Source organism: Mobula hypostoma, chromosome 6, assembly GCF_963921235.1.
Source record: "Mobula hypostoma chromosome 6, sMobHyp1.1, whole genome shotgun sequence".
Lineage (NCBI taxonomy): Eukaryota > Metazoa > Chordata > Chondrichthyes > Myliobatiformes > Myliobatidae > Mobula > Mobula hypostoma.
In genome coordinates this window covers 72,883,214-72,897,914 of record NC_086102.1, presented here as the reverse complement: position 1 = coordinate 72,897,914, position 14,701 = coordinate 72,883,214, and the positions used below count along the sequence as shown (strand labels likewise).

At 37.9% G+C, this 14,701-nt stretch overlaps 1 long non-coding RNA gene across 1 annotated transcript in view; it reads right to left on the bottom strand.

Moving 5' to 3' along the window:
• The window catches only part of LOC134347569 (uncharacterized), a 48,647-nt gene extending 34,686 nt beyond the window's left edge, over positions 1-13,961 (bottom strand). Inside the window, exon 1 of the long non-coding RNA XR_010018196.1 lies at positions 13,847-13,961. This is a non-coding gene — a long non-coding RNA (uncharacterized LOC134347569). The remainder of the gene's footprint in view (positions 1-13,846) is intronic.
• Positions 13,962-14,701: the final 740 nt, after the last annotated feature.

The window sequence follows — 14,701 nt, the reverse complement described above, 5'->3', positions numbered from 1 at the left end:
TTTGTGGATCTCTCAAAGTTGCCATGCAAGTCGATAGAGTGGTTAGGAAGGCATATGATGCCTTGACCTTCATTAGCCTGGGGATTAAGTCCAAGAGCTGTGAGGTAATGTTACAGTTCTATAAAACTCTGGTTAGACCACATTTTGAGTATTGTGTTCAGTTCTGGCACCTTATTATAGGAAGGATGTAAAAGCTTTAGAGATGGTGCTAAGGAGATTTAGCAGGATGCAGCCTGGATCAGAGATAGTTTGAGCAAACTAGGGCTATTTCCTTTGGTGCAAAAGAGAATGACAGGTGACTTAAAAGAGGTATACAAGATAATTAGAGGCATAGATAGAATGGACAGCCAGTACTGTTTCCCAGGGTAGAAATGGCTAATACAAGAGGGCAAAATTTTAAGGTGATTGGACGTGAGTATTCAGGGGATATCAGAGGTAGTTTTTTTTACACAAAGTTGTGGATGCATGAAACGCACTGCCAAGGGTTGTGATAGAGGCCAAAGCATTCAAGACGTTTAAGAGCCTCTTCTATATGCACATGGATGAAAGAGGGATGCAGGGCTATGCAGGAAGGAGGTGTTAGAGTTTAGAGTAGATTAAAAAGCGTTGGCACATCATGGGCTGAATGTTCTGTACTATGCTGTGTTGTCCTATGTTCCATCTTCTAATTCAATTCAAAACAAATTTTGAACTTCAATACAGCCAATCATAGAGGATTGAGGACAAGTTCTCAGTAGCAAACTGAGACATTATAGTACAAGGTTTTCCGCTAGGTACAGAAAAAAATGGAAATGTTTCACAATATTTGATGAATTTACATTTATTTAATTGAGAAATAAACCTTCATGAAGTATTCTATTTCTGACTGAATAGGCAGCGCTAAACATAGTATTAATTTAAAAGAAGCAACTAACAACTTGATAAGAAAACACACAAGACTGAAAGACTGCTGAAGAGAGCAAACTAGCAAGAACTATTTTTAAGATTGTATGCACTTTAACAACTTCACTGGTGGGAAATCAGTATTAAAAATAAATGTGCATCACTTAGAGGCAAAGGCTGAAGATACTATAATGGGAAAGGAATATTATATCTACCTTCAATGTACAAGACATGATAAAATGTGGAGAAAATATTGATAGAGAGGAAACTGTAATGATAAACACTGATAAAGAAAAAAAATCCAGAAACATTAAGTGACATATTCCTTGGAAGAGATGGCCTGAATCAAAGGGTGATTGAAAGAGTGGCTGCAGATAGGGCATTTGCAATATTAACAACCTGCCAAAACTCCCAATAGTATCAGCAGATTGAAAGGTGACAAATGAAACATGTCTGAAGAGAAAAGAAAGCAACAGTTCTCTGGAGACGTTGTATTGTGCAGTGGGAGAGAGATCAAAAGAAGCAAGTAGAAGCAGTTAGGATATTTTGAACGCCAAAGTTCCCACGGAAGTGTTGAATTGTGCATATTTAGGTACTTGGCTAGGGCCAATAAAAAGAAGTTAAGTGTAGGTGGAGCGGCCATTGTGTGAGAGGGCCATTGTTAGAGTGGAGAGATCAAACTTTAGCACATAGAGGTTTTGATGAGGAGAGTCGGAGGCTGTAGGTGGATTTTTCCTTCAATATTTCTTTTGTTCTTATTGCACAGTTAGAGCAGTGGGAATGCCCAAGGGGAAGGTGGAATACTCCTAGTGTGGGATGTGGGAAGGGAGAGAGACATTCACTGAGTCGTGGCAGAAAGAAGGTCATAACTGGGAGCTTAATATTCAAGTATACACATTGTATCCAAAGGACAGGCAGGTATGCAGATGGAATGGGATGACTGTAGTAAAAAATGAAATTATATCATTGGAAAGAAGTGTCATTGGAGTGGAGATGTGGAATCCTTGTAGGTGGAGTAAAGAAACTGCAAGTGTAAAAAGCCCCTGAAGGAATTTATATTCAGGCCTCGGAACAGTAGCCAGGATATGGGTACAAATTACAACAGGAGGTGAAAAAGGCAAGTAAAGAGCGCAATATTATGATAGTCGTGGGGAATTTCAATATATAGGTAGATTGGGAAAATTAGGTTGGTGCTGGATCCCATGAGATAGAGTTTGTAGAATACCTATGGAATGGCTTGTGGTCGAACCCTCGAGGGAAAAAGCAATTTTGAATTAAGTGTTGTGTAATAAACCAGATTTGATTGGGGAGCTTAAGGTAAATGAACCCCTAGGAGGCAGTGGTCAGAACATGATAGGATTCACCGGGCTGTTTGAGAGGGAGAAGCTAAATAACATAATCAGTATTACAGTTGAGTAAAGAGAATTAGAGGCAAGAGAGAGCTGGCGAAAGTTAATTGGAACAAGACTCTAGCAGGGATGACAGCAGAAAAGTTAGAGTTTCTGGGAGTAATTTGGAAGGTGCAAGATAGACATGTCCCAAAGATGAAGAAGTATTCTAAAGGCAGAATGAAGCAACTGTGGCTGACAAAGAAAATCAAAAACAACATAAAAGCAAAACAGAGGGCATAGAATATAGTAAAAATTAGTGAGAAGTTAGAGGTTTGAGAAGATTTTCAAAACCAAAAGAATGAAACTAAAAAAAACCACAAGGAGAGAAATGATGAATTATGAAGGTAAGCCAATAATATCAAAGTGGATACTACAATTTCTTTTAGATATATAAAGAGTAAAAGAGAGGTGCAAGTGGATATTGGACCAGTGGAAAATGACACCAGAGAAGTAGTAATAGGGGACAAACATAATAAGTACCTTGTGTCAGTCTTCACTGTGGAAGACAGTATGCTAGAAATTCAAGAGTCGGGGTGGGGAGAGAAGCGAATGTAGTTGCTATCACTAAGGATAAGGTACTTGGGAAGCTGAAAGTTCTGAAGATAGATAACACCTGCATCAGATGGACTACATCCCAATGTTCTGAAAGAGGTAGTTGAAGAGATTGTAGAGGCACAATAATGATCTTTCAAATATCACTAGTTTCTGAGATTGTTCCAGAGGACTGAAAAATTGCAAATGTCACTCCACACTTTAAGAAGGGAGGGAGCAGACTTCTGTGGTTGGGAAGCTATTGGAGTTGATTATTAAGGATGAGGTTTCAGGGTGCTCTGAGGCACGTGCTGAAATAGGTCAAATTCAGCATGGTTTCTTTAAGGGAGACCGGAGGTGTTCCACGGGTAGCACTTCTTTTCACATTATATGTTAATGATCTGGATGGCAGAATTGATGGCTTTGTGGCCATGTTTGCAGATGATACGAAGGCAGGTGGAGAAGAAGGTAGTGTTGAGAAAGCAGGGAGTCAGTGAAGGTCTTTGACAGCTTAGGAGATTGGGCAAATAAGTGGCAGATGGAATATAATGCAGGGAAGTGTGTAGCCATGCACTTTGGTAGAAGGAATAAAGATATAGACTATTTTCTGAACAGTGAAAATGCCCCTGGGAGTACTCATGGAGGATGCCTTAAAGGTTAACTTGCAGGCTGAGTCTGTTGTAAAGAAGGGAAATGCAATGTTAGCATTCATTTCAAGAGTACTAGAATATAAAAGGAAGTATGTAATGTTGAGCCTTAATAAGGCATTGGTCAGACTGAACGTGAAGTATTGTGATCAGTTTTGGGCCCCTTATCTAAGAAGTGCTGTTCTTGGAGAGAGTTCTGAAGAGCTTGATGAGAATGACTTCAGGAAAGAAACAAAATTAACATATGAAGAGCGCTTGACAGCTCTGGGCCTGTACTTACTGGAGTTTTGAAGAATGAGACTTATTGAATATTGAAAGGGTTAGATAGAGCGGATGTGCAGAGGATGTTTCCTATATTGAGGGAATCTAGACCAGACAGCACAGTTTAAAAATAGAGGGATATCAATTTAGACACTATGACCATTAGACAATAAGACCATTAGACCATAAGACATAGGATCAGAATTAGGCCATCTGGCCTATTGAGTCTGTTCTGGCATTCAATCATGGCTGATCCTACCAATCTCTGCTTTAAATACACCCAACGACCTGGCCTCCACAGCTGCATGTGGCAACAAATTCCACAGATTCACCACTCTCTGGCTAAAGAAATTTCTCCTCATTGCCGATCCAAATATAAGAGCAAGGATGTGATGCTGAGGCTTTATAAGGCACTGGTGAGGCCTCACCTTGAGTATTGTGAAGAGTTATTTTAGATTATGAGGACACGCAGTCCTCTTTTATTATCATTTAGTAATGCATGCATTAAGAAATGATACAATATTCCTCCAGTGTGATATCACAGAAATACAAGACAGACCAAGACTGAAAAACTGACAAAAACCACATTATTATAACATATAGTTACAACAGTGCAAGCAATACCGTAATTTGATAAAGAACATACCATGGGCATGGTAAAAAAAAGTCTCAAATTCTCTCGAAAGTCCCATTATCTCACGCAGACGGTAGAAGGAAGAAAACTCTCCCTGCCATGAGCTTCCAGTGCCGCAAACTTGCCGATGCAGCATCCTGGAAGCACCTGACCACAGTCCGACTCTGAGTCTGTCCGAAAACTTCGAGCCTCCGACCAGCCCTCCGACACCAAGTACTGAGCACCATCTCCGCCGAGCGCTTCGACTCCAGCCCTGGCTGCCAGCAACAGGCAAAGCCGAGGATTTGGGGCCTTCCCCTCCGGAGATTCTCGATTGCACAGTAGCAGCGGCAGCGAACCGGGCATTTCAGAAGTTACTCCAGATGTTCCTCCATGCTTCTCAGGTCTGTCTCCATCAAATCCAAATTGTGCATGGCATCCTACTTACAAATACCGATATCATTCACGCGAGAGGCCATGCGCGCTGCGTCGCACCGCCATCTTCTCCTCCCTCCTCCTTTTGGGCCCCTCATCTTAGAAAAGATGTGCTGGCATTAGAGAGGGTCCAGAGGAGGTTCACAAGGATGATTCCAGGAATGAAGGGGTTATCATATGAAGAATGTTTGATGGCTCTGGGGCTGTACTTGCTGGAGTTCAGAAGGATGAGGGGAGATCGCATTGAAACCTTTGGAATGTTGAAAGGCCTAGACAGAGTAGATATGGAAAGGATGTTTCCTATGGTGGAAGAGTCTAGGTCAAGAGAGCACAGCCTCAAGATAGAAGCCAAATCATTGGGTATATTTAAACTGGTGGTTGATAGGTTCTTGTTTAGTGAGGGTGTCAAAGGTTATGGGGAGTAGGCAAGAGAATGAAGTTGAGAGGGATCATAAATCAGTTATGATAGAATATTGGAACAACTTGATGGACTGAATGGCCTCATTCCATTCTTATATATTATGGTCTTAATAACTCAGGAATATTAGCCAATAAGCTATAGAACAAGAGATCAACAAGCATTAAAAAACTTCCAGGATGTGCTAAGGACACACGTCCTTGGGATGAGATGTGTGTTGTTGATTCTTCACTTCAGATCTATTTCACTTTGCCAGATGCCTTGTTATTTATGCAATAGAAAGAGCCGTGAGGTTGTGGGTTAGTAGCTCAACACAGCCAGCTCCTTCCATCCAAGTGAGTAGTTGGAGTGGATTCCAGACAATGGAACAAGGCCATAATGATCCATAATCTGTTTGAGAATGTAAGTTGGCAGGGTTAGAAAAAATGGAATGAGTAGGAATGACACCAAAATACCACATGAGATTTGTTATAATAAATAAGGTTCCAAAGTGTTGTAAACAAAATATCAGCATTTTGAACAAAGCAATTTGAGCAATTTGATCAAAGGACAGAAAACAGAGAAGAGGAATAGATATTTTCTGCTTTGTTTGCAAGGCTGTGACCAGTAGTATGCCTCAGACATCGTTACTGGACCTGAAGCTGCTTGTAATTTTAATTATAATCTTGGATAAAAGATCAATGTGCACTACAAACAAGTTTCCTGATGATACAAAATGGGGAAAGCCACCACATGGTGTAAACAAGTCAACAAAGGGGCATTAAATTTAAATTTATGGGGCAGTGGGTGGCAGATGCAGTTTAATATGTAAGGATTTAGGGGAATATTCAGCAGGTCAGGCAGCATCTGTAATGAGAGAAACAGTTAATATTTCAAGTCAATGACTTTTCCTTCTGATTAAAGATCTGTGGGTTTCTCATGAAAGCTCATTGCACTGAACTGATGACTTTTTTTTCTCATTTAGATGTTGTCTGACCCTCTGAGTGTTTCCAACATTTTCTGTTTTGATTTTCAGTACCAGCATTTATTTGTTTTTCAATTACTATGAAGGGAAAAACATGAGTTTATTCATTCTGGAATAAGAAGAGGAAAATTGAATGTTTCTTACAAAATCTGAGGCAAGTAATTTTGGTGTGCATAAGGATACTGAGTCTTCATGCAAATCAGAACTTATATATGCCAGGAAACAAACAGTTGGCAATGAAATTATATATTGGTCTTTACTACAAGGGGCTTAGAGTTGAAGTGAAATGAGGCCTTGTGCAGGTTGCACAGACCCTTGAGGCCATACCTGGAATACAGTATGCAGTTTTGCTTTCCACTTTTCAGTAAGGGTACAGTTGTCATGGAGATGGTGCAGGTCTGACTTCTGGGTTATCCAAAGAAGAGAGATTAGGTAAGTTGCTTGACTGAGTTTAGAAGAATGGGAAACATTATCATTGACAGATTTTGAATCTGAGAGGGACTGAGTGCTCGGTTGCTGTGCGGCTGTTTCCTCAGCCGGGGGAGGGACTAGAAAGCATAGAGTCAGGAGAAGAGGCCAATAACTTGGCACTGAGATGCAGGAAGTTTTTTTTTCACACAGAGTTATAAATTTCAAAAATCTGTGCATGTTCACTCACTGAGCTTTTTCAAGACTGAGGTCAATAGAGTTTTGGATGCCAAGGGATTTTGGAGAAGAAAGAAGGTTCAAGTTACCTGAACAGCCATGATACTGAACAACAGAGTGGCTCAAGGGCTTTATGATACACTCCAGCTTCCCTTTCAACACTGACTTGCCTAAAGCAAATGGGGTTTATCACAACCTCTTTACCCATAATAACAGAGAAGTTTTTGACAAAAAAATTCGTTGGCTGGTTTTATTACTTACAGAGAATTAGATTGTTATTTCTCTTGCCTAAAGCAATTGAGGTTAACCGTGATCAATTTATATATGATAACTGAGAGACTTTAACAGAAAATTAATTAGCTGGTCTCATTTCTTACAGAGAATTACATTTTTATTGCTCTGTAATTTGTTGTTCTTTACAGTTATTCCTAGGGGAATTGTTTGTCCTAAACATCCAGGGCAATTCATGTTAGAACGAAGACTTGCTAGATCAGGACGTTTTGAGTCATGCACCGGTGGTGAAAATTCACTCCTGCACCTTTCAGATCATATAAAGTACTGGCAGTAATTTGCAAGAAGCACAACCTGATATCGGAGCAGCAAGATGAATATCAAATGAAGATCAAATGGATATCAAATTGTGTACAGGAAGAGAAATAAATGGGAACTAAAAATTGATTGGAAGAGAACAATAAAAAAGAAACAAAGTTACTGAAAAACTGTAACCTTTAAAATCTCAGAAGAATTTAATGCATGCATGAACAAAATTCAAAGGTTTAAATTGTTTCCTTTCTGGGCTGTGATATTGATGGGGATTGCATTAGCAATTATTCTGTTGTTGAAAGATTGCTTAGTTGTTAATTATGATGCTGAGCATACTATATTGAGTTTATTTTGTAAATAGTATGAAAGGCAAGGGCTTAATATGTGGCAAGACAAAGCATTAGAATTAGTGACACAAGCAGAACGTTTGGAGATTTCCATCTCATGCTATTTTCCTTACACTTTCCATAGAAATTAGATATTATTTTATTTCATTTGTTTTTCAGAATGGGGTCTTCCCCGAAGAAGTGGAAATGATCCCCCTCTCAAATCCTTGCAGGCTTTCTGTGAACTGATTTAGTAGAATGTTCCACAATGATGAAAGAACAGTCATAGACTAACTCAGGATAATAAGCAAATGAAAAGGCAACTTGTAGGTGGTGATGTCTCAATCCACTTACCAACCTGATCCAGTTTGATGGTAGAGTTCACATGTTTGGTTGGATTCACCTTCATTTCCCATTTTAGTTGAAGGACAAAGACCATAGAGGTGATTTTTGCCATTTATAAAGTTTAGAAAGAATGTTATTGGAGAAGTGAGTCAACTATACACATTCATGAGGAATCATTTGGTGACAATTATGATGTTGCACTTTGGGATTATATGGCTCCTGAAAATCTTCAATAGGCATGTCCAAATAACACACACTTCCTCTTAGAGGTTTTAGTTGAATTTGATGTCTGAGTTGAGATTACTGACAAAGCATGCACTTTGCAATCATCTACCAGACCAATTTCACCCCAAGAAATAGCATAGGAAAGGATATAATGGTTGATCTTTTAGTTTATGTGTGCAGTGTCTTGACATCGATAGAACCAAACTACATTGCCATAGGTATTTGATAACTAATTACTGCATTTTATGAGTTTTTAGCACTCAAGATTCTCAACTGAAATATTCTGTTATTCGAACTTCTATGATACAAAACTCTGTATTATGACTTTTCCTTGCCTCTATTTTATTCTGAAGAAATTTGAACCAGAGCAGTATTCTAAGATTGCCCCAACAGATGATCAATGTATTCAGCTCAGTTCACAGTTTCCAGCAGCGAAGAAGTATTTCTCCACAGGTAATTAAATTAAATGAACATTTGAAAGTTCTCCCGATAACTGTGTGGGCTTTCTCCAGGAGCTCCTAATACCTGCCACATTCCAAAGACATAATGTTAGGGTTAGTGAGTTGTCGGCATGCTATGTTGGCACCAGTAGTGTGGCGAAAAGAGTTGCCTTTACTAAAAAAAATACAAGTTTATATTTGAAAGCTATTGCAGAGACATGGATGGCTCTGGCTGGGGGAGCAGCTAGTATGTACTTGCCTTTCCACTCAGACAAGGATATTCAGGCCTAGATGCCCCTTGCTGTTTGACTCATTACAGTTCAAAGCTGAGTGGATATATCTTGTTTTTTTAATCTATTCACAGGACATTGACATCACTGGTAATGCTGTCACTTTGAGTAAGGATTTTGGTAAACAAGCTTCTTCTGAACTGAGAAAGCAGTTCAGCAGTTACCATCTTGGCAAGTCTGGAATTATGTATAGACCAGTCTGGAGAAGGAGAGCTGATTCCTTCCTGAAGGACGTTAATAAAACAGATATTCTTTTTATGATAATCTGGTTATTACATGGTTACTGTCAATGAAACTGGCATTTAAAGTAAAATTTAGTTAGGATCTGAAGCAGGCCATTTGGTCCATCTGATCATGGGTGTATTTCCAGTTCAACACTATTTTCTTGCCCCATCCCCAAATCCCTTGATTACTTTAACATCCAGAATCTTTCAAACACTATATTGAAAGCAATCAGCACTTCAGCCTCCTCCGTACTTTAGGTTAGATATTTCCAGCCTTTAAGAGTTTCTTTTCAGTTTTTGACCCTAAATGGCCTTCTCCAACAACTATGTTTAGATTCCAACTTAGGTCTCTGAATGGTTCTAGCTCATAGCTGTCAGTCCTGAAACATAACCGTTGTGTAATCATGCCTCTCAAATTTATTAGGAAGGCCTTCTTCATTATTCTATGCTTTACACCTTAACTTGTAAGGCATGCATTAATGTCGTGGCTTTTGATTAAAATTATTCACATTGGATGAAATTTTTCAGATCAATTGACTTTTTAGGTGGCCATTAAATATTATGGTTCAGGTCAGTCAAGTTACATTTTCTAAATACAATGGAAATTATGCAATAACAGGGACATTTCTAAAGGATTTATGAAAACTCATATAATAATGGGATGTTTGTTAGTATTTTGTGGGAAATGACTTGTATTCTTTTAAGACTTGCTACTAATAACTAACTCTTATTGCATCAGATACCATTTCAACTCCCACAATGGAAAAACAGAAAATCCTCATTATGAATTAAGCAGCTGGATTTTAAGATCTTTGTTAGAGAAAGGGTACATATCTGATCTTAATAAGAGCTCACCTGATATCAGGCCCTTCACATTAAAATCATTGCAATCAGGTCAAGTAACAAAGAAACTGAATGTGAATATATTTCATTAGCTAACTGAAAAGCAGCTATTTAATTAAAGAATAAGAATTTGCTGCCATTTTTTGTTATATATCCACTTATTATACATTTGCTGCTGTTTTCTGAAAATGAGTCAAGAATTAAATGGACAATTAAGGAACGAGAGTCCCATGCTACTGCTCTGACAAATTCAATAAACTACTGGAATTGTCAAGTTCGACAGAATAGTGATTAAAGAGTAATTCTACCCCCTTTGAAAAGGTACCACTATTGTCATCTTGTAGAGAGAGTTATACAATACTTACAATAGTTAAAAACCTTTTAACAGTTTTCCCCAGCAATATCTTTTCATTTGTAAATTATTGTACAGCAGACACACTTCCCTCAGTGCTCTGTTTATTTGTCTTTAGAAAGAGCAGTAGTTGTTTGTATTAGATATACGAAGACCTGAATGTACATATGAAAACTTTCCAAGGATTTTGGTCACAATGTAAAACTCCTGCAGTAATGTGTTCCAAGATTTATTTGGTTATTTCCAATGTATGGAATGAATATAAAATTAACATAAATGGGACTCAGTGGGATGAAGGGCCTGTTTCTATGCTGTATCTCTCTATGAACACCTCCATGGATTATGAGAAAAAAGCAGAAGTCATCATATTAATTTAAAAGTCATTAAATATGTTGCACAATGCTTTACTGTTTATTAATATACTTTGCTATGGATATTCACTCCTTGGTTGTTTGCTAATTTTGCTTTCTAAACACAGCAGCTGCCATTTGTAAGATCATAAAATGGCTTAAACTTCCAACTAATATCGTCGTGCTTGGTTTCTGGTTTTAAATGGGAGTCAGTCTTCAGTTCTTAAAATGAAACTGGCAAGCAATGAGTTAAAAACACAGCTCTGCAAACAAGCTCTGTATGGAGCCATAGACTGCTAGCTCATAATACCTGTCTAACTGCTGAAGGATATGCAGTATAAGACAATGGACTGTTTAATTTGGAATGATTGAAAACGGACAAGCTGATTCTAAGTTGCTTAGTTCAAGGAAACTTGCAGAGCAGATGGATAATATCAATTAGCACATCAAATAACTGATTTGTTAATTTTGGGAGTTTTATGTACTCAGGGAAGTTAGCTTTACAGTATTAATTGAGGTCTATGTCTCCAAGATACTTTTAGACTGTTTGTGTTAAAAAGATGTCTGAGGAAGCATCAAATGCTTCTGAAATTACCCAAGTGGCAGAAAAAGGGTATAAATGTAAAGAGAAGTTCAGGCTTATTAGGAATGAGTAAAGAACATCAAGAAATATAGAAGAAACATGGAGTCCACTAGAATCCATACTTCTAGCTTCAGTGTCCACAATGGACAGTTCATTCATCTTCATTTTTGATATGTCTTTTTAGGTATAGGAATTGTACCTGTGTTTTAGAAATCCTTTGTGCTGTGTGTTTTATAAATAGTTTGTAATTTGAAAATGTTTCAGATAGAAATCTTCTGTGTGTTTTAAATGTCATTGAAGAATGTTATTTGGATTTCAGTGTGTATCATTGAAAATAAATGAATTGTATTTTAAAGTATTTTGTTAGCTGGAAATATCTTCTCCTTGGTAGGGAGAGGGGAGTTGTTTCTCAAAAAATGGGTTTTGGCAGCTAAACTCACCATAGGGAATAAACAGGGAAGTAAACTAACCTTTGAAGTTTGGGTAGTTACATTATAATCTCCCTTCAGTGAGAGTACCTCTGGCTATTTATATCCCAGAGGGCTTACAGTCTTTATTTGAGTTTAGAACTTCACAGTCAGTGAACTCAATACCGTCACAACTTAGTCATGCTTTTGGTTTAATTACTTCAAAGAAGTAATTTTTTTAACCTGTCAATGGTCTAAACCATTTTTCAATTTTAGTTTATAGGTAGATATATAGATACTTTATTACTCCCAGAGGAAATTATAGTGTCACAGTAGCATTACAAGTGCACAGTTATGCAAATATTAGAAGAGATGTAGAAAGTAATAAAAAATAGGTTACCACAAACAGTCTATCAGAAGGGGGTAATTACTTCCCCAGCTATAGGTTGACTCATTATAGGGCCTAATGGTTAAGGATAAAAATAGCCTCATATATCGCTCTTTGGAGCAGCACAGTTATCTTAGTCTATTACTAAAAGTGCTCCTTTGTTCAGACAAGGTGGCATGCAGGGGGTGAGAAACAATGTCCAGAATTGCCAGGATTTTCCATAGGGTCCTTTGTTCTACTACAGCCTCCAATGTGTCCAGTTTGACTCCTATAACAGAGCCAACCTATCTAATCACTTTATTGAGCCTGTTAGCATCCCCCTTGCTGATGCCATTGCCCCAGCACACCACCACATAGAAGATTGTACTGGCGACAACAGACTGGTAGGACATGTAAAGGAGAGACCTGCATACTCCAAAGGAGCTCAGTCTCCTCAAGAAGTATAGGTAACTCTGGCCCTTCTTGTACATATCCTCTGTGTTGCTGTTCCACTCAAGTCTGTCAGCCAGGTGCACCCCCAGTTACTTGTAGGTCCTCACCACATTGATGTCCTCACCATTAATAGTAACAGGGAGCAGTGCAGGCTTAGTCTTCCTAAAGTCCATCACCATCTCCGTTGTCTTACTAATGTTACGATGCAGAGGATTTAGCTTGCACCATTTGACAAAGTCCTTCACCTTGTCCAACAGTGCTCTGTAGTTAATCCACCATATCTGTATTCTTACTATAGTTTACGTACCTGTGTTGGACTTTGTAGTAATTCTACAGATATTCTTGCTGTGATCTCTATTAACTTCGTTTAAAGTATTTAGTGTACTCCTACATTCATCTCCAATCAATGTACTCTTACTGAGATTAACTTACTCATACTGAACTCTCATTGAACAATCTCTGAAGGTGGGGTTTCAAGCCTGGAAGCACCATTTTGTTTTAAATTAACAATGTAGGCTCTTCAAACTGACAGCATAAGCCTTTAAAACATCACACGATGATGCCACAAAGCAATAAATCAGCTGCTGGTTAATCACAACATCACAGTATTTCAAGAACATAGCAGAAAAAAATTCAATTGGTTTTTACAAGCTTTTATGTTTCCTTGCAATTTTGGGATATTATGCTATTTTTGAAATCTGCACCTAATGCATATTGTCAAGTTGCCAGAAAATGACTGATACCATTCTGAACTTGTCTACGAAGAGAAAAGTAAATTATACATGGACTGCAAAATATCACAAGGAAGAACACAATAATTTGAAATAATTAAATAAAAAACTTTAAGTAGTTGGTCAATTATTGAATAAAGGCCAGACCTCCACTTCTGCGATGCACCTTAGTCCTCCCAGTTTGTTAATATCATAGTGTTACTGCAATATTAATTTATTGACATGTTGATTTAATATGGTTTATTGATATTATCCCACACCTACTGGCCCCAAAATGTATTTCATCAATAAAGCCTGCTTTAGAAGTAAGAATTTCATCCTAAACTTAATTTGTTTCAGGTTCTTAAAATAAAAATATCAGATGCAAACCTCTTGTGCTGCTGAAGTCTATTTATATATTCCAATCATGAGTACAATGCATACTGTTTGTCATTTAACCACTTGTAGTGGCTTAGATTTTCCCAAATTAGAAAAACTGCTGTATGAAATCTAATCACATTATCTTTCAACTCAATGAATTTCTATACATCTGTTTTAAGAACTTTACAAAATTCATAAACCTGGGAATGATTTGACTTACGATTAAAATGGAGTTGACAAAACGACAGGAGTAAAAGCACAATCAAGTATAACAGCAACGATAAATTCTGCGATATGTCTGGAAGATGAATGTGAAATGATTCATTGAAGGTTTCTGTTCCAACATTAGTTGACAGTCTAATTTGTCTAACTATATATTCATGTGACAAGATCATTTCCTAGCTGCAATAGTTAATAAAATGTCACATGCTTGGGGAAGTAGAGGTTGATTGGTTTGGAGAGTCTGTTGTACTCTTTGATATCTTCTGTCTGTAATTAGGCAAGGGATTGGAGACTTGCTTTGGTTGCTATCCATAATAGACCAGCATGTAACAGTAGATGGATGAAAAAAAACAAATCATAGGGAGATTTGTGGAAGTGCAGTGATACCAATCAGCTATTTAAATATATGTTGTTACTTTCAAATATAGGAAAACAATTTTACAGTTAAAAACAAGAAATCACTGATTAATGTGCCACCTAAGATTATAGTTTCATTGTCAATCCCACAGTGATGTGAATCGAATTGTAGCTATTATATTGTCAAATTTTCCACTGAATAAAAAATAAATTTGTGCAATTTGTAAAATAGGAATATTGTCTGTGCATAAGACAAAATAAGAATTAGCTCTGCAGAATGAGTCCATCTTCCGACCTTGGAGAGACTGGTTGGTAACCCGGGTTCTTGCCTCGATTTCCTCACTCAGTGTTGTTTGTTATTCAATTCCAGCCGTCCTGGTTCCCAGTGGAGTGCAGAACGTGGCCTTCATGATCTCCTCTCCTGAATGGGAGAGCCCTGGCCTGGGACACTGAGCATTGGGAATGGAAGATGGAGATCTGCTCTGGTTCAGAAAAA